Here is a 14,875-nt window from a genome sequence, read left to right on the forward strand (position 1 = left end):
AGCTGGGCCACTACTCAGAAGTCTAGGTGAGTCGCTGTCTGAGCACCTGAGAGGAGATGCCTGTCTTCCCAGAAATACATATGGATGGCAGTCTAATTGTGTCTGGAATTGATTACTTCTGGTGGGTTCTTGGTCTTGCTGCCTTCAAGAATGAAGCCACGGACCCTCATGGTGAGTGTTACAGTTCTTAAAGGTGGCGCCTCCGGAGTTGTTCGTTCCTCCCAGTGGGTTGGTGGTCTGGCTGGCTTCAGGAGTGAAGCTGCAGACCTTTGCAGTGAGTGTTACAGCTCATAAAGGTAGTGCGGACCCAAAGAGTGAGCAGCAGCAAGATTTATTGTGAAGAGCAAAAGAACAAAGCTTCCACAGCCTGGAAGGGAACCCTAAACACTGCTGGCTCAGGCGGCCAGGTTTTATTCCCTTATTTGCCAACCCTTCCCCCCACCCCCACCGCCCCAACATCCTGCTGATTGGTCCATTTTACAGAGTGCTGATTGGTCCATTTCTACAGAGGGCTGATTGGTGCGTTTACAAACCTTTAGCTAGACACAGAGCACTGATTGGTGCATTTACAATCCTTTAGCTAGACAGAAAAGTTCTCCAAGTCCCCACCCAACCCAGAAGCCCAGCCGGCTTAACCTCTCATAATGACTTTGGGATTTACGTGGTCTCATTTTTCCTGCTCCACCCTCATCCAGCTTGTGATTCATATTACCCCAGGGGCTGCCACTTACATCCTGTGATACTTTGAAGTTAACCTTCCTTAGGCTCAGTTTCCTCACTCTTAAAATACAATCATTTTATCTAACATATTGTATTTAAAACACGGGTTATTGAATGGAACATCTACAAAATGCTTAGATGTATAAATTGGTTAGCCATAATCTCATATTAAAAAATCAGTAATTGTATAAATTGCTTAGCCATAATCTCATATTAAAAGATCAATAATTGCAACTAATTGCATACTTACCCTCACCTTACCAGAAAGCAGGGCAGAAAGCTCTGGGGTGGCAAGTATAACTCTTTCTAATGACTTGGCCCCATGTCTCTGTCTCATCTCTTTGCTTCCGTATCTTCCAACAGAGAGATGAGAGAAGACCAGCAACAATGACTATGCTGCCACAGCTCACAGCCTCAGGTAGAGTTTGCCAAGAGATGTTGGAACCCCTTGTCCTGGCCCCAGTCCCAGAAATGGAACCCATTGATATTCCTCCTCTGGGCTCCCAGTGGCTGGTCCAGTAATGCAGAGAGAGATATATCTTATCAGCACACAGAGCTGTGACCATCCTCATGGTGACCCCACCCTCCAGTATGTCAGAAAATAGACTCAGGGAGTCTGAAATAAGAGCATGAAGACTTCCTCAATACGTTTCTGAGTTTAGAACTCATTTGGTGGTTCGTATGGAAGCATGAAAGATTTTGGAACAGAGAAATAGAATGGAAAACCAAGTTTAAACTCCAGCAATTAAATTGAGGTGAGAATGACCAATATTACCTTAACATTCTTCTCAGCTTGACTAAACTTTAGACAGGCTTCTTCCTGTCTATAAGCCCCTGACCCTGCTTTTCTTAGAGCATTCGCTTTAGAAAACTTTCAACTGTAAATTTTTTCTCTGCCCCTTTGAGATGTAAATCTTTTCTCAATTTTTGCTTGTTAGTTTTATAACCCAGGAATATCTTTCTCAAGGACCTAGGAGCCATTCCTTTGAAATGTAATCAAGAAGGATAGGGCCGCATCTCCCAGTCTCTGTGAAAAGGTAGAAGCTTAACTTTCACAAGTGCCAAAAAGCAAACACAGATCACATCAACCAACCTCCCTCCTAATGTCCTCCAACACTTTTCCTCTAGCTTACCTCAATGCTTAAAACCCCCCTACCCTTTTGTTTCAGCGGAGTTTAATCTCTCTCCCCTATTGCAATCCTGTTGAATAAAGTCTTCCTTGCCTTTATAACTCCATCCTGTGCAACTTTTCTTTGGCAAACATGGTTAAGAGAACCATTTAGAAGCTGCTGTAACTTTCCAAGAGAAAGAGGCAAAGATAGCAGAGCTAGAAAGCATGGTTTGGATTTGGAAGAAGGGAGTAAAAGACAATTTAAAAGTCAGAGTGACCTCCTGCTTTTAGCTTCTGGGCAATAGGACTGCTACCCCATATGTGCCAAAGGTCAGGAAGGAAACTGGGCTGGAATAGAAAGACAAAATGATAAGTTCTTTTTTAACATGTTGAATTGAAAGTTCCTCTGGAAAAGACAGAGATACAGCACAGAGGGCTGCAAATGAGGCAGGGGCCAAGGTACAATATTATCTATATTTCTTTTCTCCAAAGTAAGATGTATTTTTTAAAAATCGTTCAGAGGTACTACATAGATGTAGTAGAAAGCTGGGGCACAGATAATTACAACGTAACAAAGCAAAACAAAACCCCAACCAGAACCTCCACAAAAATAGCAGCCACTCTTTCCATTTAGAGATTGTCTGTGCCTAAGGCACTGATGGGCTGAAACAGGAGAGGTAAGAAAAGGGATCATTGTAACTAAGGCAATTATCACTATGAATGAGTATTAGGCAGAAGCTATGGGAGGATAGGAGGGTAGGCAATAACCTGAAAGGAAGGGGATGAGGGAAAAGTCATCAAATGGGTGACATTTGAGCTATAAAGTACGATGATTGTAAAGTAAGGAGCTTAATTTAAAAAGTCGAAAGACAAGCTATTGCCTAGGAGAAGATACTTGCTCTAGAGCACCTATCAACTAATATCCACAATTTTAAAGAACTTCTACAAAGCAATGTTTTAAAAATGCAGACAACCTAATTTTTTTAAATGGCTGAAATACTAAACAGGTACTTCACCAAAAAGGTATTTAAGTGGCCAGTAACCATATTAAAAAGGTGCTCAACTTTATTGGCTACTGAAGAACTGTAAATTAAATCCATAATCTTCTATTAACACACACTCTCCAGAATAACAAAAATTAAAAATGCCAAGTGTGGGTGGGGCTGTGGAGCAATTAGACTTCAAACTTTTTAAGTAGGAGTATAAATTGATAAAGCGTATAAATTGATAAAGCAACTTTTTCTTTTTTTTTTTTTTTTTTTTTGAAACAGAGTCTCACTCTGTCACCCAGGCTGGAGTGCAGCGGTGCGATCTCAGCTCACTGCAATCTCTGCCTCCTAGGTTCAAGCAATTCTCCCATCTCAGCTTCCATAGTAGCTGTGATTACAGATGTGCACCACCATGCCCAGCTAATTCTTGTATTTTTAGTAGAGATGGGGTTTCACCATGTTGGCCAGGCTGGTCTCAACCTCCTGGCTTCAAGTGATCCATCCACCTCAGCCTCCCAAAGTGCTGGGATTACAGGCGTGAGCCACCACACTCAGCCTGATAAAGCAACATTAAAAACAGTTTAGTAGTATCTACTAAGGCTGAATCTATGCCAATCTATGAAACAGCAATTCCACTCCGATGTGTAAATCCAACAGAAAGAGGATGTATATTTACCAAAAAGCATATAAAAGAATGTTAATAGTGGCAAAATATATAATAGTGTCAAACTGGAGAAACCCAAATGTCCATCAGCAGTAAAATGAATAAAATGTGGTATGTTCATTATACAGAGAAGAAAACAATGCAAATGACCAACTACAAGTACATGTAACAATATGAGTAAATTTCACTAACATAACATTGAGAAAAAGTAGCCACAAATCGTATGTACTGAATAATTCCATTTCTATCGAGTTTTTTAAAAGTCAAAAATAATTTATAGTATTAGAAGTTAGGATAGTGGTAACTCCTGAGGGTGGGAAATTACTGAAAGGGGGCACTAGGAGGTTTGGGGTGCTGTTCGTGCTCTGTTTCTTGAGCTGGTGCTGGCCACTCCATTTGTTCAGTCTGTGAAATCTCCTCAAGCTGAAAATATACAATTTGTGCACTTTTCTGCATGTATGTTACACGTCAGTAACATTTACATTAAGCAAAATAGAAGTGAGAGGGGCTTATTTTGTCTGAAATGCAGATTGCCTAGGAGAGGAGTAGCTCTAGGAACCAGACCCTGTGTTTGATGACTGCCTGCACAGTCTCCTCTTAAAAGCCAGACTGGAAAGAAAGGAGGTGTATGGAGCAGCAGAAATCTGCATTCCTCAGAGAGGAACAAAGAACAGGGGGCCAGAGAAGAAACAGGAAAGGAAAAAGATAGAAGCGGTTGAAACAAAGAAACAAATGCTTACAAAGGCTGTAGACTAGAAATTGACACAGTGAAGCAGACAATGACTTGAAAAATAACAGTTGGAAAATTTGTATCTAAAATATAATACAAGCAAGAATATTTAGAATGAGTAATTCTGCAAAAAGCCTAATTGCTCTCACCACTGTCCACCTAAAAGAAAGAAACTGAGGCAAGATTAATATAAGTAGGGGGTTTATTTGGGCCAGTCTTGAGGATTGAAACTTCAAAGCACAGACTAAAGTTATCCTGAATATGTAGTCCGGTCCCATCGGCAACAGTTACAAGTGGATTTTTAAAGGAAAGAAAAGAAAAGGCAGTTCCTAAGTTGTTTAGCAATAGTTTACATATGAAAATGACATAAGCTATTGATCTGGCTCTGTGTTGTTCTTTGTTTCCTAAATTACAAGAAAGGAAAGATAATGGGTGAGGCAGCTAGTTAGGAACTAAATGCTTTTAAACAATTCCCCCCGCCCCCAACCCGTGTGGGTCCTGTGGGGGAGTGGGAGAATGACTGAAGTCCCATACTCACGCTGGCCCTGATCAAGTTTTCATACCTCACATAGCTCAGCCTGCTCTGAGTTGATTCTTTTTTCATTGCTTTGATTCATGTGGAGTTGACACTGCATTCTGAAGCCAAGTGGAGTTTCTCATTACTTTTGCCCAACAAAGCAGGAGAGACTTCAAATAAGGGTCCAGAATTCTTACACTGAAGAAGAAAATTTTTCCATTGTTCTCTAACCTTCCCTCCTCTCTCACTCATAATCTTACCCTCATCTCTGCTTCTCTCTGCTAAATATGGAAGCTGCCACACCCACCCTGATGCCTCTGTCCTTCCTCCTCACTGCCTCTCAAATGTCTCCCTGTCACTCCAATGCTTTGACAGGAAGGGCCAGAAGACACTGGGTTCAGGCACCAGAGTCTTCACCCTGCAGGCTTTGATAGAATTTGAGCAGAATCCAGCATCGTTCATCACTGTCAGGTCTGGATGGCACTGAGTTATCGCTACAGCAAATGCAAATCCAGCCATTCAGATGTCAGAAAGGCCTTCACAAATTTGCCTTTCTATTTCAGATTCCCAGGAAGGTGACTGTTCTCTTCTCAAGTTAGAAGATTTCAGGTCAGAGGCCAGAATATGGGAGGAATGCCTGTGTCTTTGTAAACCCACATGGCTCTGGATTAGTTGGGACGGGACCCCAAGGTCATGGTGAGGAACAAACCGTACTCTTCAGCCAAAGTGTGGCGCTCACTCTGCAGAGGTCCCTATAAAATAATAAGCTTCCTTTTGGCATGTGGATATTTTCTGCCCCTGCTTGAGCCCATGGATTTCAGAAAGACCTAACTGTTGGCTTACAACAGTCCAGCATCTGGGTCAAGAAAGGGAAACTCTAGGCTAGGGGTCCTCAATGTATGGTCTGCAGGACAAGTTGCATCAGCATCATATGGGAACTGGTTAGAAACTCAAATTACTGAGCTCTGCCTTAGAACTACAGAACCAAAAACTATCAGGGTAGAGTTCAGCAATCATTGTTTTAACATGCCTTAGGTGAGTCTGATGCAAGCTCAAGTTCCAGAAACACCACTCTTAAGTCTAAGAAGATGAAGGTTCTAGGACTTCAAAGTACTCTAATGCTTTTCCTATGGTAGAGCTGGCAGGAGTTCATTTATTATTCGTCCAGATGCTGATTATGCAGTTCCAGGAATTTGAGTCAATGCCAGAGCAGTTGAGGTAGAGCAAGGAGGAATAACAAAAATGCTAGGATATCGTGGTGTTCAGAGACAGGTGAGCTTTTCAGAGCCTCCCAACTTGTCCCCTAGTGCTTAAAATTTGGCACAGATGCTACCATCAGCCATGACATGGATAGAGGAGACTCTCCCCTTTATGCTGATGTATACCCCAAAACAAGTCACAGAAAAAGCAGGCTTCCAAGATTTCTCAGCTCCTGTTGTTCCAATCATCTTCTACGATTCTGTCTCCTAGACCTATAGCCTTAAAGCCAGCTTATTTAAAATAAATCTGCCAGTCTGTTTCAAAGAGATTTGTTCTCCTAAATTTGTCCCTGACTGAAAACTGCACACGTCCAAAGTTTAAGAGGTTATGTTAGGAGAAATTGAACATTATCTCAGGATAATGTTTTCCTACTGCTACTTAAATTTCCAGAGGCATTTACAAAAATTAAACATCAATGGGAAGCCAAGTCCTTTATGAAGCTAGCAATAGATATTGATCCTGTGATAATGTTATTATTTTTCTTATTGCTCTTGTCCGTATGCATTTCATCATCGCTGGGTTGGATGAGTATAGGGCAGCATGGGAAAACAATGTTTATTGACTTGCAGTTTCTAAGTGCTTTAAAAAAAGTTATGCACAGGTACATACGAGCATATTAAAGCTCTTAATTAATTTGTGTTTCTAATAATTTCTTCTTGAATCTCCAAAAATATGACACTATGATTAGCATTTTATTAGCACATGTACCATCTAGCCAGACACCTTGAAGTTAGATTAGATGGCACTCAAGTCACTTAGCACAGGTGAGTCAGACAGACTTTTGACCTCTCTGTAAAATAGGAAAATAAAGACAGTGACTTTATTTATAAGAAAAATGAACTTGGCCAACAACATTAGAGAATGCTTACTCATTCTGTACCTAGACACAGAGGAGCTTGGAACAGACCAGGAGAAATGAGACCATTATATACCCTATAATTACAACTTGTCTAATTAATCCAAGGGGAAGCAGAGAAAGTTAACTGTAGGGCAGCAAGATGTAAACTTGGGAAGTCAGATAAGAATGGACCTTGAAAGGGACCTTGAAAGGTATACAGGGGGCCTGGGCACAACTGCCAAGCATAATCAGACACTGTGTGAGAAGAGGAAGTAAGTCTAGTCCCAATCACTTAATAAGTACTGATCTCTTAGGAAGAGGCTCTGGTACAGTATCCTTCCCCTGTCTTAAAGGGTCATGGAGTCTCATCCTCCCAGCAGGAATGTCTAGAGAAAAAGCATCTAGCTAATTTTGTGGACAGGAGTGAGGGAAGGAGAAATATTGTCTGGCTTACTAAGAGTGTGGCCTCCACACTAACACAGATCCCTGATGTGACATATGAGGCAGCATCCCTTCTCTGTCAAGACTGGTTCCTCCTCCTGCATTCTGGATCTCTTCCCTGCTGTCTTTTCAGGGCATCAATTACCCCATCTCTCTCTTATCTAGTCAACCCTTTCCTCGCAATCTTCCCCAAAACACTTAAACAGGCTCAAGCTTTCCCCACCTTAAAAATATCTTCCCTCCACCCCACACTTCCTGCAGCTACAGCACTCTCTCCTCCTCCTCACACCCAAAGTTTTCCAGAAAGTTATCCATCCTTGCCATCTCCATATGCTCCCCTCCCACTCCTCAGTTCACCTCGCCCTGTCTTCCACTCCTATCACAGGCTTTAAAAAGCCACTGCAATCATTAGGTGACCTGTCTATTGCCAAAGTCTCAGGACATTTTCAATCCTACCTTACTTGAAACCTCTGCAAGGTGAAGGTCACTCCTTCCATCTATGCTCCTTCCTGGGTTCTTGGGGCTCCACGATCTCCTGGGCTTCCTCCTACCCACCGGCCTGCTTATTCATTTATTCTGCAGGCTCCTTCTCCCTACCCAACATGCCAGAGTTCCTACAAGCTTCAGGAGTCGTCCTTGACCTCTCCCTCTTCCTCACCACTCTCCAATCCAAAACATCACCAGATCTTGTTAATTTGGGCCCTTTGGTATTTGTTTACTCTGTCGGTTTTTGTCTGTCTTCACTCCTCTCATTCTCTAAGGGCTGCTATAGCCTCCTTCACAACAAAGAGAGTTGCCTAAAGTCACCCAGCTAATGAATGATGACTAGGAGTAGTTCCCGGATATTTTATCCCTTACTGCTGTGGAGTTTCCTCATCACCCGAATAGAATCACTCTTTATTCACAAAAGTAGAAAATTAATTTTGGACACATCATTTATTATCAAGATGTTGTTGAGGAAAAATAGGGTCATGTAAGGTGCCTCTCAGCATCTTCCTTCAAGTTGCCAGGATTAGAAAAACAGAGACAAGATTCTATGTGTGTCCTCAGAAGACCTTCCTGAGGACCATTCCCCTAGGAACTTAAAAAAATTAAACCTCCAACTCTTTCCATCTTAACTGTGTAACAGAGGAAGGTGATGACAACTGAGGAAGGAAGGAAACAAGCAAGACTCAGACTTCAAAGGCTTGGCAGCCACCATCAGCAAGAGGTGAGAACAGCAGACAAGACAGCAACACTCCTGAAATAATCAATCCATACGGACTGCCATGTGAAATGTGGAGCAGACTCGTTCTAAGTGGCTCCAGGAGGCAAAATAAGACTCAAGAGAAGTTACTGGTAGATTTCAACCCAATGTGAGACAGAAAAATCTGTTGGAACTGTCCAAGGTGCCAAGAGGAGGAATGGGCCAAGAGGGACACTTACGTCTTAGGCTGCATACAACTTTCTTATGGGTTTTGTCAAAGAGACTCTTGCACTATGATGAATAAGATAAAGTAAGATCTGGTTTTCATACCAGACCTCACAGGTAAGATAGTGTTCTGTGGCTTGACCTTCTCAACAACATTAAGAGACCAGTGGGCAGATACTATTCCCTACTTAGATAAAAGTTAGGTAAATGATCTTGATCACACAGCGAACTAATAGAGGATCCAAGAATCACCCACCCCACACTGTCTTATGGAACGCTATTACATTATACAAACTGTGGTAGGCATTGTAGATGAAATTGGAAAAGTAATCTCATACTACCAAGGAGATGATTAATAAAGATGATACTCATGCAGGCCCATTAACATACAGGGAGATAAGATAGAGGTTAGAAAGTCCAGGAGGCTTACAGGACATGGAGGAGGTACACTTAGCAGGCTAAAAAGGAAAGAAGTAGTCAGAGAACGTGTGGCCAGGGCCAAGTCTTGAAGAATCCGTGAATAGAAGTTAACGAAGCAAATTTCTTCAGGTGGCTGGTATGCTGCTGCTACTCCCTGCAGATGTGCTTTACCAGGGCAGTAGTCCCACTGTCAGGAGCTTCAAGTGTTGGCTGCTATGGCTCACATCTGCCTCCCTTCTCAAGACGGTTGCTCCTGGCAAACTGGTGGCACCTCACTTTGGAGGTTACACCCCTCACCTACAGAAACATCCTACTTCCAACAGCTGACCCACATGGGGGTACTGGGGCCCCTGCTTCAAAGTGAGACAATCTCTATGGTGCAATTCACACTCCAGAACTCCCTGAGGGATCAATTAATATCTCATTCTCCTGTAACTCCTGCCCCTTACCCTATCCTGGCTCCTTCCCTTCCCTTCTCCTGAGACTGCTCCCTTGATAAATCATATAAATCTCTTGTCTTCATCACTGCTTCTAGGGAACCCAACCTAAGTCAAGGGGGAAGGATGTTCAAGGCAGAGAGGAAACGGAGGTGAGAAAGCACAGTGCAATAAAAAACAGCAGTAGGTTGGAACAGAGAGGTGACCTGCAGTGTGTCATGGAATAAACTAGGGCAGATGAACAGGGGGCACAGTCCTACCTCCAGATATCTAGCTCAGTTACATTCAACCTCTCCAAACTGACCTCTGATATTCTACATGGCTCCAAGCTGACCTCTGATATTCTACATGACTGCTTTAGATGCGATATTTCAGAGCACATCTAGGCCATGAAGTGAGTTTATAGAGGAAACAAGTGACAAATAAATTCCTTGATTTATTCAGTGGCATTTCACAGAGCAGGAACAAAGATGAGCCCCCTGGAATTTCCTGATTCTCAGACCTTATTACAGCTAGGGAATTTGCTACAAAATCCTTTTGAGGGAGAGCAAATTACCTCAGTAGGCTATTTTGTCCTCCCTTGCCTCTCCAGAAATGGCAACCTCCCCCTGCCCCTTTCATGGGCTCCATCTGCTTTTCCTGCTTTCCTTTCTGGCCTCTATTCATAAGGTCTTGCCCCTGGGTCTCCGTTAGTATTGGATTTTAATTCTAAATGTTTCCAAAGCCAATGAAGCTCTTTAATCACAAAGTTGGGCTGCCAAGGAAAGAATGCTAATTGGAAACTTTTATTTCTAGAAGTCCTGGGAAGTTTAGACATGGATATTTTTCTCTTGTCTATCATGCCCTTAGCACAGAATAGACTCAGGGAAGCAAAAAATAAAATGTGGCCCCAAATATGAGAAATTAACCTAAGATATATACAAACTCCTCAGAAAATGAGAGACCTCTGGATTTCAAATACTAAGGATAGTGACCCAATTGGAGGCACCTGAAACCTAGTTATATTTTCTTAGGGAGCAGAGGACTGGGCAAAGGTAGACAGAAAAAGACCCCAAGCACCCAATGAGAGCTCATAATTAGAGTCAGGCCCCAAGCAAGGCCCAGCACCTGCAGCACTGCTCAGGTTCAGAGTAATCTTCCTCTTTCACAATCACACAGGTAACCTGCTATGTTCCAAGCCCCTTGCTGGTCCCTGAGCCATAGACAAGAATAAGACACAGTTCTTATCCTCAGAGCCTAGAAGGAAAAAGAGAAATACATGCAAATATTCACAGCAGCATTGCCTGAGGAGACAGAATACATTACTCCCTCTGGGGGTGGAGGTAGAGGGTAGGGTAGACTGTCCTTTAATAGACTATGCGGAAGAAAGACTCACTCCCTTCCCAGATATGATATCCCCACAAAGCCAGAACACCATCCATCATCCACATACCGAGATTTCATGCTCCTCGCTGTTTCTTTGCTTATACCAACAGAATGACCCTGGCTGACATAGGCCAAATAATATGTTTGAAAACTTTGTGATGGTTCATAGAATACAAGAAGTGGTTAGGGGACTAACCTTGGACAAAGCTGGGGCCAGAGCAGCTTTGGGGATTTAGGTAGCAGATGTTAATACCAGCTGGAGGTGTGAGATGATTTTGCCAGAGAAATGGAGGGAAGATGACCTTAGGATCCAATATGGGACACACAGGCTCCATGGGCCTACCTGAGATTTTCAGCCAATAACTGCAAAGTTTTCAAAAGCCATTTGTGGATCTACTGCATCACAGAAGTCCTTATTTAAAAGGTAGAAATTCAGCTGCTTCACTGAATACAGTGACTCAATTCCTAAATATGGCCCAAGAATCAGTCTCTTAATAAGCAACTAAGTGGCTCTAACCAACATAAGATCACTGAAGCCAGACCATCTCCTGACACACCCACTAATGAGTGAGTCCTCCCTGAGACTCTTCAGGTGTTGCTGGTTATGGCTAGAACTCTTCAGAGTGATCTTGCTCCCAAACCTACTGGACTCCCTGCTTCATGTCCGTCACCTAGAACAGTGGCTGTTCCATGTTAGGATCTCTGTGTATTTAGTGAAGGAAAAGAAGGGAGGAAGGACAGGAAGGGGGAAAGAAATTTCTGAGTTATCCACTACAATTCAACTAGAGAATTAATCTAATGAGTACCTTTTCACTCAGTAGATTAATTCCTTAGGAAGTAGTAATTTCCTCAGTAGGGACTCAGGAAAAGCAGACCAAGGGGAACCAATACATCTGACCAAAGCAGCCCCTGAATTCAGAAACATTATAGTATTTTAATCTGTGGATGTTAGAGGGGTTCTATTACTCTTTATTAATACAAACAAATGCTTTGTTCCTAAAACACTTTAAAAATGGGCTGGACCTTTAAAAAAATTTCAAAACCAATCAGTGCTAGATTATTTATTGTTCATTACTGCATAGGGAGGGGTTTGGTGGTTAAGAAAAAGCTCTTCCCCGTGGTCCTCTCTTCTGAGTTAAGCCACAGTGTAGACTGGGGAAAGGGGGGGTGCAATTTCAAGATTTAACAATGGTATCCAACTGATCTTTGCAGGATTGCAAATAAAGGAAGTTGTATCCTCAGGAGTACTATTAACACTAAGGTCTCTCAGCTCCTATTGTTAAAGAACATACATTACCAGGCTCTCATATAAAATCCTGAGAAGGAAGCAAATATGAGTCTGTGATGTTCTCAGTAGTTCTTATGCAATTGCCTCTTGGGCCTAATTAGAGCTGCTTTTGTAATTCACCAGCTATAAATTCCTTCCAATGCTCTCATAGCACTGGGAGATTGGCCACCCCAAGTCAGGGTTTTGTGCTGATACTGCAAGTCTACTTAATGACCTGAAGCTGGTGGTGATCCTTTCAGTGGCCATCTTGTGGCCAGTGGCCCTCAGACACCTGGAATAGCTATCCAATTTGCTAATTGTTTTTCTGTTCTCTGCTGATTGGGTTAAAAGATAACTTTGCATATTGTGTTAGGCAGCACCTGCTTTTTCTCAGCTAATTTATTTTAAATTGGTTTAGTACAGACTTTTTACCCCATGATGTCTACAGAGCTATGAATTCATTTCCTCATCTGCCCTCTTGAATTTGATTAAGGAATGCAAATAGCTATATAGCTTTATGGTGAGATTAAAAGAACAGGCACAGAGAACCCAAGCCAAGCTAATTCTGAAACTGGAAAACAAATATTTCAAAAGGTTTTTTATCTGTAGTAGGAAATAGGACAGTAGTTACACAAAATCTAACATCTGATAATGTGGAAGAATATATTGTACTAATCTATCGAACCTCTGTAAAATATCTAGCCCTTTACATAATTTTTCCCTTTTCATGTAAGCCAATGGGGATAGGTATCTATTAATCCTATTACAACAACAACAGAAAAGAAACTAAGGCTTACGGAAGTTAAATAACTTGCCCAAGATTACTTATCTGGTAAGATTTGAACCTAGGTCAGTTCAACTCCAAGGCCAGAGACCTTTCTACATTATCCATATTTTCAAATCCTTTTGCTTCGACCTTCCAAACAGCTAAACCAGGAGGTGATTTCAGATGTTACAAAAGGATTCTTTACTTTCCAAAAGGATTTGCAACAGGGTTCCTTGAAATAGCCAATCCCCCTATTGTGCTGAAAATATAATTGAAGCTACAAAATTTCTATTTACAAGAAACATTTTTGCACCACATCTGCTGTGTAAAGCAGAGTAGGGTTTAACATAGCCACTTTCCTTTTTTAATGGAAGCACCAGAGATGTAGAGCCTATAAGGGCAAGTATCATGAGAATGTAAATTTTGTGATGACCATAATGTGGCACATACTAAACACTCAAAAATGTTATCTGCCATTGCAATACATTTTTCAGATGTCTCAAAATGCAGTCTGTGATAAACTGCAAAAATGGCCATAAATTCCTTTTCTCCCATAAAGAAATGGAATCTATTTCTTCACCCTTTGAATCTCCATGTACGGTGTGATTTGCTTTGGCCAACAGGACATTAGCAAACTTGATGTGATCAGAGGCTTCAAAAGTGCTTGAGCTTTCTGACTTGCCAAACTGCTGAGCTTGGAACCCTGAGTCCACCATGTGATTCAGTCCGAGCTTGGAACCCTGAGTCCACCATGTGATTCAGTCCAAGCTACCTGCTTAAGGAGAACCAAGACACCCCAGCCAACAGGCATCCAGACCCTGGCTGCCAGCCTACCAACCACTAGACATGCAAGGGAGGCCGTTCTAGATCAGCCGGCAGATTTGCCAGCTGATGGCAGCAGCATAAGAGAGCCAGCCATGATCAAGCTGAGCCAGCCCAAGACAGAAGAACTGAATGATCCACAGAATTGTAAACCAAAGAGAATGGCTCTTGTTTTAAGCCACAAAGCTAAGGGATGCTATCTTACACAACAGAAATTAACCACCACACAGTCCTGATGCATTTTTTAATCTGTTATATACCTAAGCCATACAAAAAGACAAGAAAACCATAGAATGGCAAGAAGGAAAAGCTAGCAAAGAGAGAGAACAAGGTGTCCAAAGTATGAAAGAAGTCATTGGAAAGTTAAGGGACTCAGAAAATCACATTTATGGTTAGCATTCAGCTCTTTTCTCTCCCAGTTCACCGATCCTTCCACTACACCAATCTCTTTCTCTGAATTTTTGAGCCTAACTGGACCAATTCCATGTCCCATTGTAGTGTCCAGCCCTGGGGGAAGCAAGTCAATTGGAGTTTTAAGTTAATAATAAATGAAGAACTTTTCCAGTGTGCTTCTTCATTTCTCCTTCTCTCTTCAGATCTCTTTTGCAGGTTACTCAAGTCAGCGAGAAAACTATGGGGGAAATGGATAAAAGGACAGACAGGAGCTATAGTAATGTTGTATGACTAGAGGGTGTTTTTCACCTTCAAAGTGCATTGACCATAAATTCCAGGATATACTTTCACGGTTCACATTCCTATATAATGTCTACTTTTGAGTTCCTTAGCAGGGAATAATGTTTTTTTTTTTTTTTTTTTTAAAAAAAGGCATAACACAAGAATAAGGAATGATGTGTTCCTCTCGGTATAAGGGGAAGGAAGTAGGATATTCAGAAGCTATCAGTTGTGCTTGTCAGTGGTCGAGCTAAGCATTCCACCTTTCACATTGAAAAGAGTGGGGAGTCTACTCTGATAAAAGGTGAGAAGGTGGCCTATCCCCTCCCTCAACCATAGAAACCCGCACAGTTACCCTGCAAAAATTAATTGGTTATTCAGGGTTAAGCAATAAAATTCAGCACCCACCTCCAGAAGCCACTGTTTAGAAATGAGAGAGACATGT

General features: G+C 42.0%; 1 long non-coding RNA gene across 1 annotated transcript in view; it reads right to left on the minus strand.

Moving 5' to 3' along the window:
- The window catches only part of LOC134761127 (uncharacterized), a 233,400-nt gene that overhangs the window by 85,926 nt on the left and 132,599 nt on the right, over positions 1-14,875 (minus strand). Inside the window, exon 3 of the long non-coding RNA XR_010139407.1 lies at positions 6,715-6,779. This is a non-coding gene — a long non-coding RNA (uncharacterized LOC134761127). The remainder of the gene's footprint in view (positions 1-6,714; positions 6,780-14,875) is intronic.

Source organism: Pongo abelii, chromosome 2 (genome assembly GCF_028885655.2).
Source record: "Pongo abelii isolate AG06213 chromosome 2, NHGRI_mPonAbe1-v2.0_pri, whole genome shotgun sequence".
NCBI lineage: Eukaryota > Metazoa > Chordata > Mammalia > Primates > Hominidae > Pongo > Pongo abelii.